Source organism: Convolutriloba macropyga, chromosome 9 (assembly GCF_964194025.1).
Source record: "Convolutriloba macropyga chromosome 9, txConMacr16.3, whole genome shotgun sequence".
NCBI lineage: Eukaryota > Metazoa > Xenacoelomorpha > Acoela > Convolutidae > Convolutriloba > Convolutriloba macropyga.
In genome coordinates this window covers 63,690,988-63,706,161 of record NC_134476.1, presented here as the reverse complement: position 1 = coordinate 63,706,161, position 15,174 = coordinate 63,690,988, and the positions used below count along the sequence as shown (strand labels likewise).

Below are 15,174 nucleotides of genomic sequence, written 5' to 3'. Positions count from 1 at the left end.
CTGGCACAGCGAACCATTTTGGACAAGTTTTCACCAATTTCCAGAAAAGTATCCGCGCTCGATGAGGCTTAACTTTTTCGATCACCGAACTTTGTTTTGGCCACCAAATCGTCAATTTTAGTCCGAATTGGCTCATTTTTTGTGGGCATGCTCCACTTGAGCCATAGTTGGGGATAAAATAAAAAAAATCTGGCACAGCGAACCATTTTGGACAAGTTTTCACCAATTTCCAAAAAAGTATCCGCGCTCGATGAGGCTTAACTTTTTCGATCACCGAGGCTTTTTGAGGCTCTAAAATGTGTAAATATCAAATAAAAGTGTTCTATGAGGTTTGAATACTCAATAGAAAAAGCCTACAACACCTGGTGTTCCCAAGCGGTCACCCATCCAAGTACTTACCAGGCCCAATGTTGCTTAACTTCGGTGATCGGACGAGAACCGGTGCATTCAACATGGTATGGTCGTAGGCATTTGCGTAAGTGGGGGCGAATTTATATACAACAGTATTGTATTGTAGTCTTATATTCATATACAGGATCACTTTAACTCGCCGCCTTGCGGTTTGCAAAATAGTCACCTAATACATGCAATTTTAGCCACGTTTGTGTTATAATTTATGCAGTTCGTAGCCATACAGTGTATTATGACCAACGCACAAACTTTTTGCTTCCAACATTCCACAATACAGTGGAACGGCCCCAAAACAAGGGAGAGATGAATTGGGTCCGAGGAACCTGTTCAACCGGACATTGAACCGGAGGCATGACTTCAGTGGGTTTAGGCCGGTACTTGGGCAAATCATAGCTCAATTGCTTTTAGCCTAATTGTTGTGATAAACTTATTAAATAGGTAAGTATCAACTCTATTTGATAACTTTTATTTGAATGCACTCTGCGTTAGCGGAGTGCAGCCTAAAGAATGGAACTCAGCGATTTGCACAACTTAAAAGTTAGTTTAATAAAGGGAAATTTTACAATTAGTATTGATGTTTCCGAGACAGTTCCAAATACCAAATATACAGTAAACGCAAGCAGGGGAACTATTAGAATGGCCTTTACAAGTATATGGGGTGTGTTTGGAGCAATGGTTATTGCTGAAATTGTCATTTACAAAAAGTATCCGCGCTCGATGAGGCTTAACTTTTTCGATCACCGAACTTAGTTTTGGCCACCAAATCGTCAATTTTAGTCCGAAATGGCTCATTTTTTGTAGGCATGCTCCACTTGAGCCATAGTTGGGGACAAAATAAAAAAATCTGGCACAGCTAACCATTTTGGACAAGTTTTCACCAATTTCCAGAAAAGTATCCGCGCTCGATGAGGCTTAACTTTTTCGATCACCGAACCTTGTTTTGGCCACCAAATCGTCAATTTTAGTCCAAATTGGCTCATTTTTTGTGGGCATGCTCCACTTGAGCCATAGTTGGGGATAAAATAAAAAAAATCTGGCACAGCGAACCATTTTGGACAAGTTTTTACCAATTTCCAAAAAAGTATCCGCGCTCGATGAGGCTTAACTTTTTCGATCACCGAGGCTTTTTGAGGCTCTAAAATGTGTAAATATCGAATAAAAGTATTCTATGAGGTTTGAATACTCAAAAGAAAAAGCCTACAACACCTGGTGTTCCCAAGCGGTCACCCATCCAAGTACTTACCAGGCCCAATGTTGCTTAACTTCGGTGATCGGACGAGAACCGGTGCATTCAACATGGTATGGTCGTAGGCATTTGCGTAAGTGGGGGCGAATTTATATACAACAGTATTGTATTGTAGTCTTATATTCATATACAGGATCACTTTAACTCGCCGCCTTGCGGTTTGCAAAATAGTCACTTAATACATGCAATTTTAGCCACGTTTGTGTTATAATTTATGCAATTCGTAGCCATACAGTGTATTATGACCAACGCACAAACTTTTTGCTTCCAACCTTCCACAATACAGTGGAACGGCCCCAAAACAAGGGAGAGATGAATTGGGTCCGAGGAACCTGTTCAACCGGACATTGAACCGGAGGCATGACTTCAGTGGGTTTAGGCCGGTACTTGGGCAAATCATAGCTCAATTGCTTTTAGCCTAAGTGTTGTGATAAACTTATTAAAAAGGTAAGTATCAACTCTATTTGATAAGTTTTATTTGAATGCACTCTGCGTTAGCGGAGTGCAGCCTAAAGAATGGAACTCAGCGATTTGCACAACTTAAAAGTTAGTTTAATAAAGGGAACTTTTACAATTAGTATTGATGTTTCCGAGACAGTTCCAAATACCAAATATACAGTAAACGCAAGCAGGGGAACTATTAGAATGGCCTTTACAAGTATATGGGGTGTGTTTGGAGCAATGGTTATTGCTGAAATTGTCATTTACAAAAAGTATCCGCGCTCGATGAGGCTTAACTTTTTCGATCACCGAGGCTTTTTGAGGCTCTAAAATGTGTAAATATCGAATAAAAGTATTCTATGAGGTTTGAATACTCAAAAGAAAAAGCCTACAACACCTGGTGTTCCCAAGCGGTCACCCATCCAAGTACTAACCAGGCCCAATGTTGCTTAACTTCGGTGATCGGACGAGAACCGGTGCATTCAATATGGTATGGTCGTAGGCATTTGCGTATGTGGGGGCGAATTTATATACAACAGTATTTATTGTAGTCTTATATTCATATACAGGATCACTTTAACTCGCCGCCTTGCGGTTTGCAAAATAGTCACTTAACACATGCAATTTTAGCCACGTTTGTTTTATAATTTATGCAATTCGTAGCCATACAGTGTATTATGACCAACGCACAAACTTTTTGCTTCCAACCTTCCACAATGCAGTGGAACGGCCCCAAAACAAGGGAGAGATGAATTGGGTCCGAGGAACCTGTTCAACCGGACATTGAACCGGAGGCATGACTTCAGTGGGTTTAGGCCGGTACTTGGGAAAATCATAGCTCAATTGCTTTTAGCCTAATTGTTGTGATAAACTTATTAAATAGGTAAGTATCAACTCTTTTTGATAAGTTTTATTTGAATGCACTCTGCGTTAGCGGAGTGCAGCCTAAAGAATGGAACTGAGCGATTTGCACTAACTTAAAAGTTAGTTTAATAAAGGGAAATTTTACAATTATTATTGATGTTTCCGAGACAGTTCCAAATACCAAATATACAGTAAACGCAAGCAGGGGAACTATTAGAATGGCCTTTACAAGTATATAGGGTGTGTTTGGAGCAATGGTTAATGCTTAAATTGTCATTTACAAAAAGTATCCGCGCTCGATGAGGCTTAACTTTTTCGATCACCGAACTTAGTTTTGGCCACCAAACCGTCAATTTTAGTCCAAAATGGCTCATTTTTTGTGGGCATGCTCCACTTAAGCCATAGTTGGGGATAAAATAAAAAAAAATTTGGCACAGCGAACCATTTTGAACAAGTTTTCACCAATTTCCAAAAAAGTATCCGCGCTCGATGAGGCTTAACTTTTTCGATCACCGAACTTTGTTTTGGCCACCAAATCGTCAATTTTAGTCCGAATTGGCTCATTTTTTGTGGGCATGCTCCACTTGAGCCATAATTGGGGATAAAAAAAATTGGCACAGCGAACCATTTTGGACAAGTTTTTACCAATTTCCAAAAAAGTATCCGCGCTCGATGAGGCTTAACTTTTTCCATCACCGAGGCTTTTTGAGGCTCTAAAATGTGTAAATATCGAATAAAAGTATTCTATGAGGTTTGAATACTCAAAAGAAAAAGCCTACAACACCTGGTGTTCCCAAGCGGTCACCCATCCAAGTACTAACCAGGCCCAATGTTGCTTAACTTCCGTGATCGGACGAGAACCGGTGCATTCAACATGGTATGGTCGTAGGCATTTGCGTAAGTGGGGGCGAATTTATATACAACAGTATTGTATTGTAGTCTTATATTCATATACAGGATCACTTTAACTCGCCGCCTTGCGGTTTGCAAAATAGTCACTTAATACATGCAATTTTAGCCACGTTTGTGTTATAATTTGTGCAATTCGTAGCCATACAGTGTATTATGACCAACGCACAAACTTTTTGCTTCCAACCTTCCACAATATAGTGGAATGGCCCCAAAACAAGGGAGAGATGAATTGGGTCCGAGGAACCTGTTCAACCGGACATTGAACCGGAGGCATGACTTCAGTGGGTTTAGGCCGGTACTTGGGAAAATCATAGCTCAATTGCTTTTAGCCTAATTGTTGTGATAAACTTATTAAATAGGTAAGTATCAACTCTATTTGATAAGTTTTATTTGAATGCACTCTGCGTTAGCGGAGTGCAGCCTAAAGAATGGAACTGAGCGATTTGCACTAACTTAAAAGTTAGTTTAATAAAGGGAAATTTTACAATTAGTATTGATGTTTCCGAGACAGTTCCAAATACCAAATATACAGTAAACGCAAGCAGGGGAACTATTAGAATGGCCCTTACAAGTATATGGGGTGTGTTTGGAGCAATGGTTATTGCTGAAATTGTCATTTACAAAAAGTATCCGTGCTCGATGAGGCTTAACTTTTTCGATCACCGAACATAGTTTTGGCCACCAAATCGTCAATTTTAGTCCGAAATGGCTCATTTTTTGTGGGCATGCTCCACTTGAGCCATAGTTGGGGATAAAATAAAAAAATCTGGCACAGCGAACCATTTTGGACAAGTTTTCACCAATTTCCAAAAAAGTATCCGCGCTCGATGAGGCTTAACTTTTTCGATCACCGAACTTTGTTTTGGCCACCAAATCGTCAATTTTAGTCCGAATTGGCTCATTTTTTGTGGGCATGCTCCACTTGAGCCATAGTTGGGGATAGAATAAAAAAAAATCTGGCACAGCGAACCATTTTGGACAAGTTTTTACCAATTTCCAAAAAAGTATCCGCGCTCGATGAGGCTTAACTTTTTCGATCACCGAGGCTTTTTGAGGCTCTAAAATGTGTAAATATCGAATAAAAGTATTCTATGAGGTTTGAATACTCAAAAGAAAAAGCCTACAACACCTGGTGTTCCCAAGCGGTCACCCATCCAAGTACTAACCAGGCCCAATGTTGCTTAACTTCGGTGATCGGACGAGAACCGGTGCATTCAACATGGTATGGTCGTAGGCATTTGCGTAAGTGGGGGCGAATTTATATACAACAGTATTGTATTGTAGTCTTATATTCATATACAGGATCACTTTAACTCGCCGCCTTGCGGTTTGCAAAATAGTCACTTAATACATGCAATTTTAGCCACGTTTGTGTTATAATTTATGCAATTCGTAGCCATACAGTGTATTATGACCAACGCACAAACTTTTTGCTTCCAACCTTCCACAATACAGTGGAATGACCCCAAAACAAGGGAGAGATGAATTGGGTCCGAGGAACCTGTTCAACCGGACATTGAACCGGAGGCATGACTTCAGTGGGTTTAGGCCGGTACTTGGGAAAATCATAGCTCAATTGCTTTTAGCCTAATTGTTGTGATAAACTTATTAAATAGGTAAGTATCAACTCTATTTGATAAGTTTTATTTGAATGCACTCTGCGTTAGCGGAGTGCAGCCTAAAGAATGGAACTGAGTGATTTGCACTAACTTAAAATTTAGTTTAATAAAGGGAAATTTTACAATTAGTATTGATGTTTCCGAGACAGTTCCAAATACCAAATATACAGTAAACGCAAGCAGGGGAACTATTAGAATGGCCTTTACAAGTATATGGGGTGTGTTTGGAGCAATGGTTATTGCTGAAATTGTCATTTACAAAAAGTATCCGCGCTCGATGAGGCTTAACTTTTTCGATCACCGAACATAGTTTTGGCCACCAAATCGTCAATTTTAGTCCGAAATGGCTCATTTTTTGTGGGCATGCTCCACTTGAGCCATAGTTGGGGATAAAATAAAGAAATCTGGCACAGCGAACCATTTTGGACAAGTTTTCACCAATTTCCAAAAAAGTATCCGCGCTCGATGAGGCTTAACTTTTTCGATCACCGAACTTTGTTTTGGCCACCAAATCGTCAATTTTAGTCCGAAATGGCTCATTTTTTGTGGGCATGCTCCACTTGAGCCATAGTTGGGGATAAAATAAAGAAATCTGGCACAGCGAACCATTTTGGACAAGTTTTTACCAATTTCCAAAAAAGTATCCGCGCTCGATGAGGCTTAACTTTTTCGATCACCGAGGCTTCTTGAGGCTCTAAAATGTGTAAATATCGAATAAAAGTATTCTATGAGGTTTGAATACTCAAAAGAAAAAGCCTACAACACCTGGTGTTCCCAAGCGGTCACCCATCCAAGTACTAACCAGGCCCAATGTTGCTTAACTTCGGTGATCGGACGAGAACCGGTGCATTCAACATGGTATGGTCGTAGGCATTTGCGTAAGTGGGGGCGAATTTATATACAACAGTATTGTTTTGTAGTCTTATATTCATATACAGGATCACTTTAACTCGCCGCCTTGCGGTTTGCAAAATAGTCACTTAATACATGCAATTTTAGCCACGTTTGTGTTATAATTTATGCAATTCGTCGCCATACAGTGTATTATGACCAACGCACAAACTTTTTGCTTCCAACCTTCCACAATACAGTGGAACGGCCCAAAACAAGGGAGAGATGAATTGGGTCCGAGGAACCTGTTCAACCGGACATTGAACCGGAGGCATGACTTCAGTGGGTTTAGGCCGGTACTTGGGAAAATCATAGCTCAATTGCTTTTAGCCTAATTGTTGTGATAAACTTATTAAATAGGTAAGTACCAACTCTATTTGATAAGTTTTATTTGAATGCACTCTGCGATAGCGGAGTGCAGCCTAAAGAATGGAACAGAGCGATTTGCACTAACTTAAAAGTTAGTTTAATAAAGGGAAATTTTACAATTAGTATTGATGTTTCCGAGACAGTTCCAAATACCAAATATACAGTAAACGCAAGCAGGGGAACTATTAGAATGGCCTTTACAAGTATATGGGGTGTGTTTGGAGCAATGGTTATTGCTGAAATTGTCATTTACAAAAAGTATCCGCGCTCGATGAGGCTTAACTTTTTCGATCACCGAACTTAGTTTTGGCCACCAAATCGTCAATTTTAGTCCGAAATGGCTCATTTTTTGTGGGCATGCTCCACTTGAGCCATAGTTGGGGATAAAATAAAAAAATCTGGCACAGCGAAACATTTTGGACAAGTTTTCACCAATTTCCAAAAAAGTATCCGCGCTCGATGAGGCTTAACTTTTTCGATCACCGAACTTAGTTTTGGCCACCAAATCGTCAATTTTAGTCCGAAATGGCTCATTTTTTGTGGGCATGCTCCACTTGAGCCAAAGTTGGGGATAAAATAAAAAAATCTGGCACATCGAAACATTTTGGACAAGTTTTCACCAATTTCCAAAAAAGTATCCGCGCTCGATGAGGCTTAACTTTTTCGATCACCGAACATTGTTTTGGCCACCAAATCGTCAATTTTAGTCCGAATTGGCTCATTTTTTGTGGGCATGCTCCACTTGAGCCATAGTTGGGGATAAAATAAAACAAAATCTGGCACAGCGAACCATTTTGGACAAGTTTTTACCAATTTCCAAAAAAGTATCCGCGCTCGATGAGGCTTAACTTTTTCGATCACCGAACTTTGTTTTGGCCACCAAATCGTCAATTTTAGTCCGAATTGGCTCATTTTTTGTGGGCATGCTCCACTTGAGCCAAAGTTGGGGATAAAATAAAAAAATCTGGCACATCGAAACATTTTGGACAAGTTTTCACCAATTTCCAAAAAAGTATCCGCGCTCGATGAGGCTTAACTTTTTCGATCACCGAACATTGTTTTGGCCACCAAATCGTCAATTTTAGTCCGAATTGGCTCATTTTTTGTGGGCATGCTCCACTTGAGCCATAGTTGGGGATAAAATAAAACAAAATCTGGCACAGCGAACCATTTTGGACAAGTTTTCACCAATTTCCAAAAAAAGTATCCGCGCTCGATGAGGCTTAACTTTTTCGATCACCGAACTTTGTTTTGGCCACCAAATCGTCAATTTTAGTCCGAATTGGCTCATTTTTTGTGGGCATGCTCCACTTGAGCCATAGTTGGGGATAAAATAAAACAAAATCTGGCACAGCGAACCATTTTGGACAAGTTTTTACCAATTTCCAAAAAAGTATCCGCGCTCGATGAGGCTTAACTTTTTCGATCACCGAGGCTTCTTGAGGCTCTAAAATGTGTAAATATCGAATAAAAGTATTCTATGAGGTTTGAATACTCAAAAGAAAAAGCCTACAACACCTGGTGTTCCCAAGCGGTCACCCATCCAAGTACTAACCAGGCCCAATGTTGCTTAACTTCGGTGATCGGACGAGAACCGGTGCATTCAACATGGTATGGTCGTAGGCATTTGCGTAAGTGGGGGCGAATTTATATACAACAGTATTGTTTTGTAGTCTTATATTCATATACAGGATCACTTTAACTCGCCGCCTTGCGGTTTGCAAAATAGTCACTTAATACATGCAATTTTAGCCACCTTTGTGTTATAATTTATGCAATTCGTAGCCATACAGTTTATTATGACCAACGCACAAACTTTTTGCTTCCAACCTTCCACAATACAGTGGAACGGCCCAAAACAAGGGAGAGATGAATTGGGTCCGAGGAACCTGTTCAACCGGACATTGAACCGGAGGCATGACTTCAGTGGGTTTAGGCCGGTACTTGGGAAAATCATAGCTCAATTGCTTTTAGCCTAATTGTTGTGATAAACTTATTAAATAGGTAAGTACCAACTCTATTTGATAAGTTTTATTTGAATGCACTCTGCGATAGCGGAGTGCAGCCTAAAGAATGGAACAGAGCGATTTGCACTAACTTAAAAGTTAGTTTAATAAAGGGAAATTTTACAATTAGTATTGATGTTTCCGAGACAGTTCCAAATACCAAATATACAGTAAACGCAAGCAGGGGAACTATTAGAATGGCCTTTACAAGTATATGGGGTGTGTTTGGAGCAATGGTTATTGCTGAAATTGTCATTTACAAAAAGTATCCGCGCTCGATGAGGCTTAACTTTTTCGATCAACGAACTTAGTTTTGGCCACCAAATCGTCAATTTTAGTCCGAAATGGCTCATTTTTTGTGGGCATGCTCCACTTGAGCCATAGTTGGGGATAAAATAAAAAAATCTGGCACAGCGAAACATTTTGGACAAGTTTTCACCAATTTCCAAAAAAGTATCCGCGCTCGATGAGGCTTAACTTTTTCGATCACCGAACTTAGTTTTGGCCACCAAATCGTCAATTTTAGTCCGAAATGGCTCATTTTTTGTGGGCATGCTCCACTTGAGCCAAAGTTGGGGATAAAATAAAAAAATCTGGCACATCGAAACATTTTGGACAAGTTTTCACCAATTTCCAAAAAAGTATCCGCGCTCGATGAGGCTTAACTTTTTCGATCACCGAACATTGTTTTGGCCACCAAATCGTCAATTTTAGTCCGAATTGGCTCATTTTTTGTGGGCATGCTCCACTTGAGCCATAGTTGGGGATAAAATAAAACAAAATCTGGCACAGCGAACCATTTTGGACAAGTTTTTACCAATTTCCAAAAAAGTATCCGCGCTCGATGAGGCTTAACTTTTTCGATCACCGAACTTTGTTTTGGCCACCAAATCGTCAATTTTAGTCCGAATTGGCTCATTTTTTGTGGGCATGCTCCACTTGAGCCAAAGTTGGGGATAAAATAAAAAAATCTGGCACATCGAAACATTTTGGACAAGTTTTCACCAATTTCCAAAAAAGTATCCGCGCTCGATGAGGCTTAACTTTTTCGATCACCGAACATTGTTTTGGCCACCAAATCGTCAATTTTAGTCCGAATTGGCTCATTTTTTGTGGGCATGCTCCACTTGAGCCATAGTTGGGGACAAAATAAAACAAAATCTGGCACAGCGAACCATTTTGGACAAGTTTTCACCAATTTCCAAAAAAGTATCCGCGCTCGATGAGGCTTAACTTTTTCGATCACCGAACTTTGTTTTGGCCACCAAATCGTCAATTTTAGTCCGAATTGGCTCATTTTTTGTGGGCATGCTCCACTTGAGCCAAAGTTGGGGATAAAATAAAAAAATCTGGCACATCGAAACATTTTGGACAAGTTTTTACCAATTTCCAAAAAAGTATCCGCGCTCGATGAGGCTTAACTTTTTCGATCACCGAACTTTGTTTTGGCCACCAAATCGTCAATTTTAGTCCGAATTGGCTCATTTTTTGTGGGCATGCTCCACTTGAGCCAAAGTTGGGGATAAAATAAAAAAATCTGGCACATCGAAACATTTTGGACAAGTTTTCACCAATTTCCAAAAAAGTATCCGCGCTCGATGAGGCTTAACTTTTTCGATCACCGAACATTGTTTTGGCCACCAAATCGTCAATTTTAGTCCGAATTGGCTCATTTTTTGTGGGCATGCTCCACTTGAGCCATAGTTGGGGACAAAATAAAACAAAATCTGGCACAGCGAACCATTTTGGACAAGTTTTCACCAATTTCCAAAAAAGTATCCGCGCTCGATGAGGCTTAACTTTTTCGATCACCGAACTTTGTTTTGGCCACCAAATCGTCAATTTTAGTCCGAATTGGCTCATTTTTTGTGGGCATGCTCCACTTGAGCCATAGTTTGGGATAAAATAAAACAAAATCTGGCACAGCGAACCATTTTGGACAAGTTTTTACCAATTTCCAAAAAAGTATCCGCGCTCGATGAGGCTTAACTTTTTCGATCACCGAGGCTTCTTGAGGCTCTAAAATGTGTAAATATCGAATAAAAGTATTCTATGAGGTTTGAATACTCAAAAGAAAAAGCCTACAACACCTGGTGTTCCCAAGCGGTCACCCATCCAAGTACTAACCAGGCTCAATGTTGCTTAACTTCGGTGATCGGACGAGAACCGGTGCATTCAACATGGTATGGTCGTAGGCATTTGCGTAAGTGGGGGCGAATTTATATACAACAGTATTGTTTTGTAGTCTTATATTCATATACAGGATCACTTTAACTCGCCGCCTTGCGGTTTGCAAAATAGTCACTTAATACATGCAATTTTAGCCACGTTTGTGTTATAATTTATGCAATTCGTAGCCATACAGTGTATTATGACCAACGCACAAACTTTTTGCTTCCAACCTTCCACAATACAGTGGAACGGCCCAAAACAAGGGAGAGATGAATTGGGTCCGAGGAACCTGTTCAACCGGACATTGAACCGGAGGCATGACTTCAGTGGGTTTAGGCCGGTACTTGGGAAAATCATAGCTCAATTGCTTTTAGCCTAATTGTTGTGATAAACTTATTAAATAGGTAAGTACCAACTCTATTTGATAAGTTTTATTTGAATGCACTCTGCGATAGCGGAGTGCAGCCTAAAGAATGGAACGGAGCGATTTGCACTAACTTAAAAGTTAGTTTAATAAAGGGAAATTTTACAATTAGTATTGATGTTTCCGAGACAGTTCCAAATACCAAATATACAGTAAACGCAAGCAGGGGAACTATTAGAATGGCCTTTACAAGTATATGGGGTGTGTTTGGAGCAATGGTTATTGCTGAAATTGTCATTTACAAAAAGTATCCGCGCTCGATGAGGCTTAACTTTTTCGATCACCGAACTTAGTTTTGGCCACCAAATCGTCAATTTTAGTCCGAAATGGCTCATTTTTTGTGGGCATGCTCCACTTGAGCCATAGTTGGGGATAAAATAAAAAAATCTGGCACAGCGAAACATTTTGGACAAGTTTTCACCAATTTCCGAAAAAGTATCCGCGCTCGATGAGGCTTAACTTTTTCGATCACCGAACTTAGTTTTGGCCACCAAATCGTCAATTTTAGTCCGAAATGGCTCATTTTTTGTGGGCATGCTCCACTTGAGCCAAAATTGGGGATAAAATAAAAAAATCTGGCACTTCGAAACATTTTGGACAAGTTTTCACCAATTTCCAAAAAAGTATCCGCGCTCGATGAGGCTTAACTTTTTCGATCACCGAACATTGTTTTGGCCACCAAATCGTCAATTTTAGTCCGAATTGGCTCATTTTTTGTGGGCATGCTCCACTTGAGCCATAGTTGGGGATAAAATAAAACAAAATCTGGCACAGCGAACCATTTTGGACAAGTTTTTACCAATTTCCAAAAAAGTATCCGCGCTCGATGAGGCTTAACTTTTTCGATCACCGAGGCTTTTTGAGGCTCTAAAATGTGTAAATATCGAATAAAAGTATTCTATGAGGTTTGAATACTCAAAAGAAAAAGCCTACAACACCTGGTGTTCCCAAGCGGTCATCCATCCAAGTACTAACCAGGCCCAATGTTGCTTAACTTCGGTGATCGGACGAGAACCGGTGCATTCAACATGGTATGGTCGTAGGCATTTGCGTTAGTGGGGGCGAATTTATATACAACAGTATTGTATTGTAGTCTTATATTCATATACAGGATCACTTTAACTCGCCGCCTTGCGGTTTGCAAAATAGTCACTTAATACATGCAATTTTAGCCACGTTTGTGTTATAATTTATGCAATTCGTAGCCATACAGTGTATTATGACCAACGCACAAACTTTTTGCTTCCAACCTTCCACAATACACTGGAACGGCCCCAAAACAAGGGAGAGATGAATTGGGTCCGAGGAACCTGTTCAACCGGACATTGAACCGGAGGCATGACTTCAGTGGGTTTAGGCCGGTACTTGGGAAAATCATAGCCGTTAGCCTAATTGTTATGATAAACTTATTAAATAGGTAAGTATCAACTCTATTTGATAAGTTTTATTTGAATGCACTCTGCGTTAGCGGAGTGCATCCTAAAGAATGGAACTGAGCGATTTGCAGTAACTTAAAAGTTAGTTTAATAAAGGGAAATTTTACAATTAGTATTGATGTTTCCGAGACAGTTCCAAATACCAAATATACAGTAAACGCAAGCAGGGGAACTATTAGAATGGCCTTTACAAGTATATGGGGTGTGTTTGGAGCAATAGTTATTGCTGAAATTGTCATTTACAAAAAGTATCCGCGCTCGATGAGGCTTAACTTTTTCGATCACCGAACTTAGTTTTGGCCACCAAATCGTCAATTTTAGTCCGAATTGGCTCATTTTTTGTGGGCATGCTCCACTTGAGCCATAGTTGGGGATAAAATAAAAAAAATCTGGCACAGCGAACCATTTCGGACAAGTTTTCACCAATTTCCAAAAAAGTATCCGCGCTCGATGAGGCTTAACTTTTTCGATCACCGAACTTTGTTTTGGCCACCAAATCGTCAATTTTAGTCCGAATTGGCTCATTTTTTGTGGGCATGCTACACTTGAGCCATAGTTGGGGATAAAATAAAAAAAATCTGGCACAGCGAAACATTTTGGACAAGTTTTTACCAATTTCCAAAATAGTATCCGCGCTCGATGAGGCTTAACTTTTTCGATCACCGAACTTTGTTTTGGCCACCAAATCGTCAATTTTAGTCCGAATTGGCTCATTTTTTGTGGGCATGCTCCACTTGAGCCATAGTTGGGGATAAAATAAAAAAAAATTGGCACAGCGAACCATTTTGGACAAGTTTTTACCAATTTCCAAAAAAGTATCCGCGCTCGATGAGGCTTAACTTTTTCGATCACCGAGGCTTTTTGAGGCTCTAAAATGTGTAAATATCGAATAAAAGTATTCTTTGAGGTTTGAATACTCAAAAGAAAAAGCCTACAACACCTGGTGTTCCCAAGCGGTCACCCATCCAAGTACTAACCAGGCCCAATTTTGCTTAACTTCGGTGATCGGACGAGAACCGGTGCATTCAACATGGCATGGTCGTAGGCATTTGCGTAAGTGGGGGCGAATTTATATACAACAGTATTGTATTGTAGTCTTATATTCATATACAGGACCACTTTAACTCGCCGCCTTGCGGTTTGCAAAATAGTCACTAAATACATGCAATTTTAGCCAAGTTTGTGTTATAATTTATGCAATTCGTAGCCATACAGTGCATTATGACCAACGCACAAACTTTTTGCTTCCAACCTTCCACAATACAGTGGAACGGCCCCAAAACAAGGGAGAGATGAATTGGGTCCGAGGAACCTGTTCAACCGGACATTGAACCGGAGGCATGACTTCAGTGGGTTTAGGCCGGTACTTGGGAAAATCATAGCTCAATTGCTTTTAGCCTAATTGTTGTGATAAACTTATTAAATAGGTAAATATCAACTCTATTTGATACGTTTTATTTGAATGCACTCTGCGTTAGCGGAGTGCAGCCTAAAGAATGGAACTGAGCAATTTGCACTAACTTAAAAATTAGTTTAATAAAGGGAAATTTTACAATTAGTATTGATGTTTCCGAGACAGTTCCAAATACCAAATATACAGTAAACGCAAGAAGGGGAACTATTAGAATGGCCTTTATAAGTATATGGGGTGTGTTTGGAGCAATGGTTATTGCTGAAATTGTCATTTACAAAAAGTATCCCCGCTCGATGAGGCTTAACTTTTTCGATCACCGAACTTAGTTTTGGCCACCAAATCGTCAATTTTAGTCCGAAATGGCTCATTTTTTGTGGGCATGCTCCACTTGAGCCATAGTTGGGGATAAAATAAAAAATCTGGCACAGCGAACCATTTTGGAAAAGTTTTTACCAATTTCCAAAAAAGTATCCGCGCTCGATGAGGCTTAACTTTTTCGATCACCGAGGCTTTTTCAGGCTCTAAAATGTGTAAATATCGAATAAAAGTATTCTATGAGGTTTGAATACTCAAAAGAAAAAGCCTACAATACCTGGTATTCCCAAGCGGTCACCCATCCAAGTACTAACCAGGCCCAATGTTGCTTAACTTCGTTGATCGGACGAGAACCGGTGCATTCAACATGGTATGGTCGTAGGCATTTGCGTAAGTGGGGGCGAATTTATCTACAACAGTATTGTATTGTAGTCTTATATTCATATACAGGACCACTTTAACTCGCCGCCTTGCGGTTTGCAAAATAGGCACTAAATACATGCAATTTTAGTCACGTTTGTGTTATAATTTATGCAATTCGTAGCCATACAGTGTATTATGACCAACGCACAAACTTTTTGCTTCCAACCTTCCGCAATACAGTGGAACGGCCCCAAAACAAGGGAGAGATGAATTGGGTCCGAGGAACCTGTT

General features: G+C 40.0%; 11 non-coding genes across 11 annotated transcripts; all 11 read right to left on the bottom strand.

Annotated features, from left to right (window-relative positions):
• Nucleotides 1-350: 350 nt before the first annotated feature.
• On the bottom strand, nucleotides 351-469 carry LOC142346915 (5S ribosomal RNA). The gene has a single exon (XR_012759950.1). It is a non-coding gene; the product is annotated as a 5S ribosomal RNA (ribosomal RNA).
• A 1,136-nt stretch (nucleotides 470-1,605) lies between these two features.
• Nucleotides 1,606-1,724, bottom strand: LOC142346913 (5S ribosomal RNA). Its single transcript, XR_012759948.1, has one exon. It is a non-coding gene; the product is annotated as a 5S ribosomal RNA (ribosomal RNA).
• Nucleotides 1,725-2,483: 759 nt separating this feature from the next.
• LOC142347035 (5S ribosomal RNA) lies at nucleotides 2,484-2,602 on the bottom strand. The gene has a single exon (XR_012760062.1). It is a non-coding gene; the product is annotated as a 5S ribosomal RNA (ribosomal RNA).
• A 1,132-nt stretch (nucleotides 2,603-3,734) lies between these two features.
• On the bottom strand, nucleotides 3,735-3,853 carry LOC142347133 (5S ribosomal RNA). The gene has a single exon (XR_012760154.1). It is a non-coding gene; the product is annotated as a 5S ribosomal RNA (ribosomal RNA).
• A 1,138-nt stretch (nucleotides 3,854-4,991) lies between these two features.
• LOC142346624 (5S ribosomal RNA) lies at nucleotides 4,992-5,110 on the bottom strand. The gene has a single exon (XR_012759673.1). It is a non-coding gene; the product is annotated as a 5S ribosomal RNA (ribosomal RNA).
• A 1,136-nt stretch (nucleotides 5,111-6,246) lies between these two features.
• On the bottom strand, nucleotides 6,247-6,365 carry LOC142346623 (5S ribosomal RNA). Its single transcript, XR_012759672.1, has one exon. It is a non-coding gene; the product is annotated as a 5S ribosomal RNA (ribosomal RNA).
• A 1,894-nt stretch (nucleotides 6,366-8,259) lies between these two features.
• LOC142346622 (5S ribosomal RNA) lies at nucleotides 8,260-8,378 on the bottom strand. The gene has a single exon (XR_012759671.1). It is a non-coding gene; the product is annotated as a 5S ribosomal RNA (ribosomal RNA).
• Nucleotides 8,379-10,837: 2,459 nt separating this feature from the next.
• Nucleotides 10,838-10,956, bottom strand: LOC142347101 (5S ribosomal RNA). The gene has a single exon (XR_012760124.1). It is a non-coding gene; the product is annotated as a 5S ribosomal RNA (ribosomal RNA).
• A 1,325-nt stretch (nucleotides 10,957-12,281) lies between these two features.
• Nucleotides 12,282-12,400, bottom strand: LOC142347003 (5S ribosomal RNA). The gene has a single exon (XR_012760032.1). It is a non-coding gene; the product is annotated as a 5S ribosomal RNA (ribosomal RNA).
• A 1,319-nt stretch (nucleotides 12,401-13,719) lies between these two features.
• LOC142347149 (5S ribosomal RNA) lies at nucleotides 13,720-13,838 on the bottom strand. The gene has a single exon (XR_012760169.1). It is a non-coding gene; the product is annotated as a 5S ribosomal RNA (ribosomal RNA).
• Nucleotides 13,839-14,785: 947 nt separating this feature from the next.
• LOC142347211 (5S ribosomal RNA) lies at nucleotides 14,786-14,904 on the bottom strand. Its single transcript, XR_012760226.1, has one exon. It is a non-coding gene; the product is annotated as a 5S ribosomal RNA (ribosomal RNA).
• Between the last annotated feature and the right edge of the window lie 270 nt (nucleotides 14,905-15,174).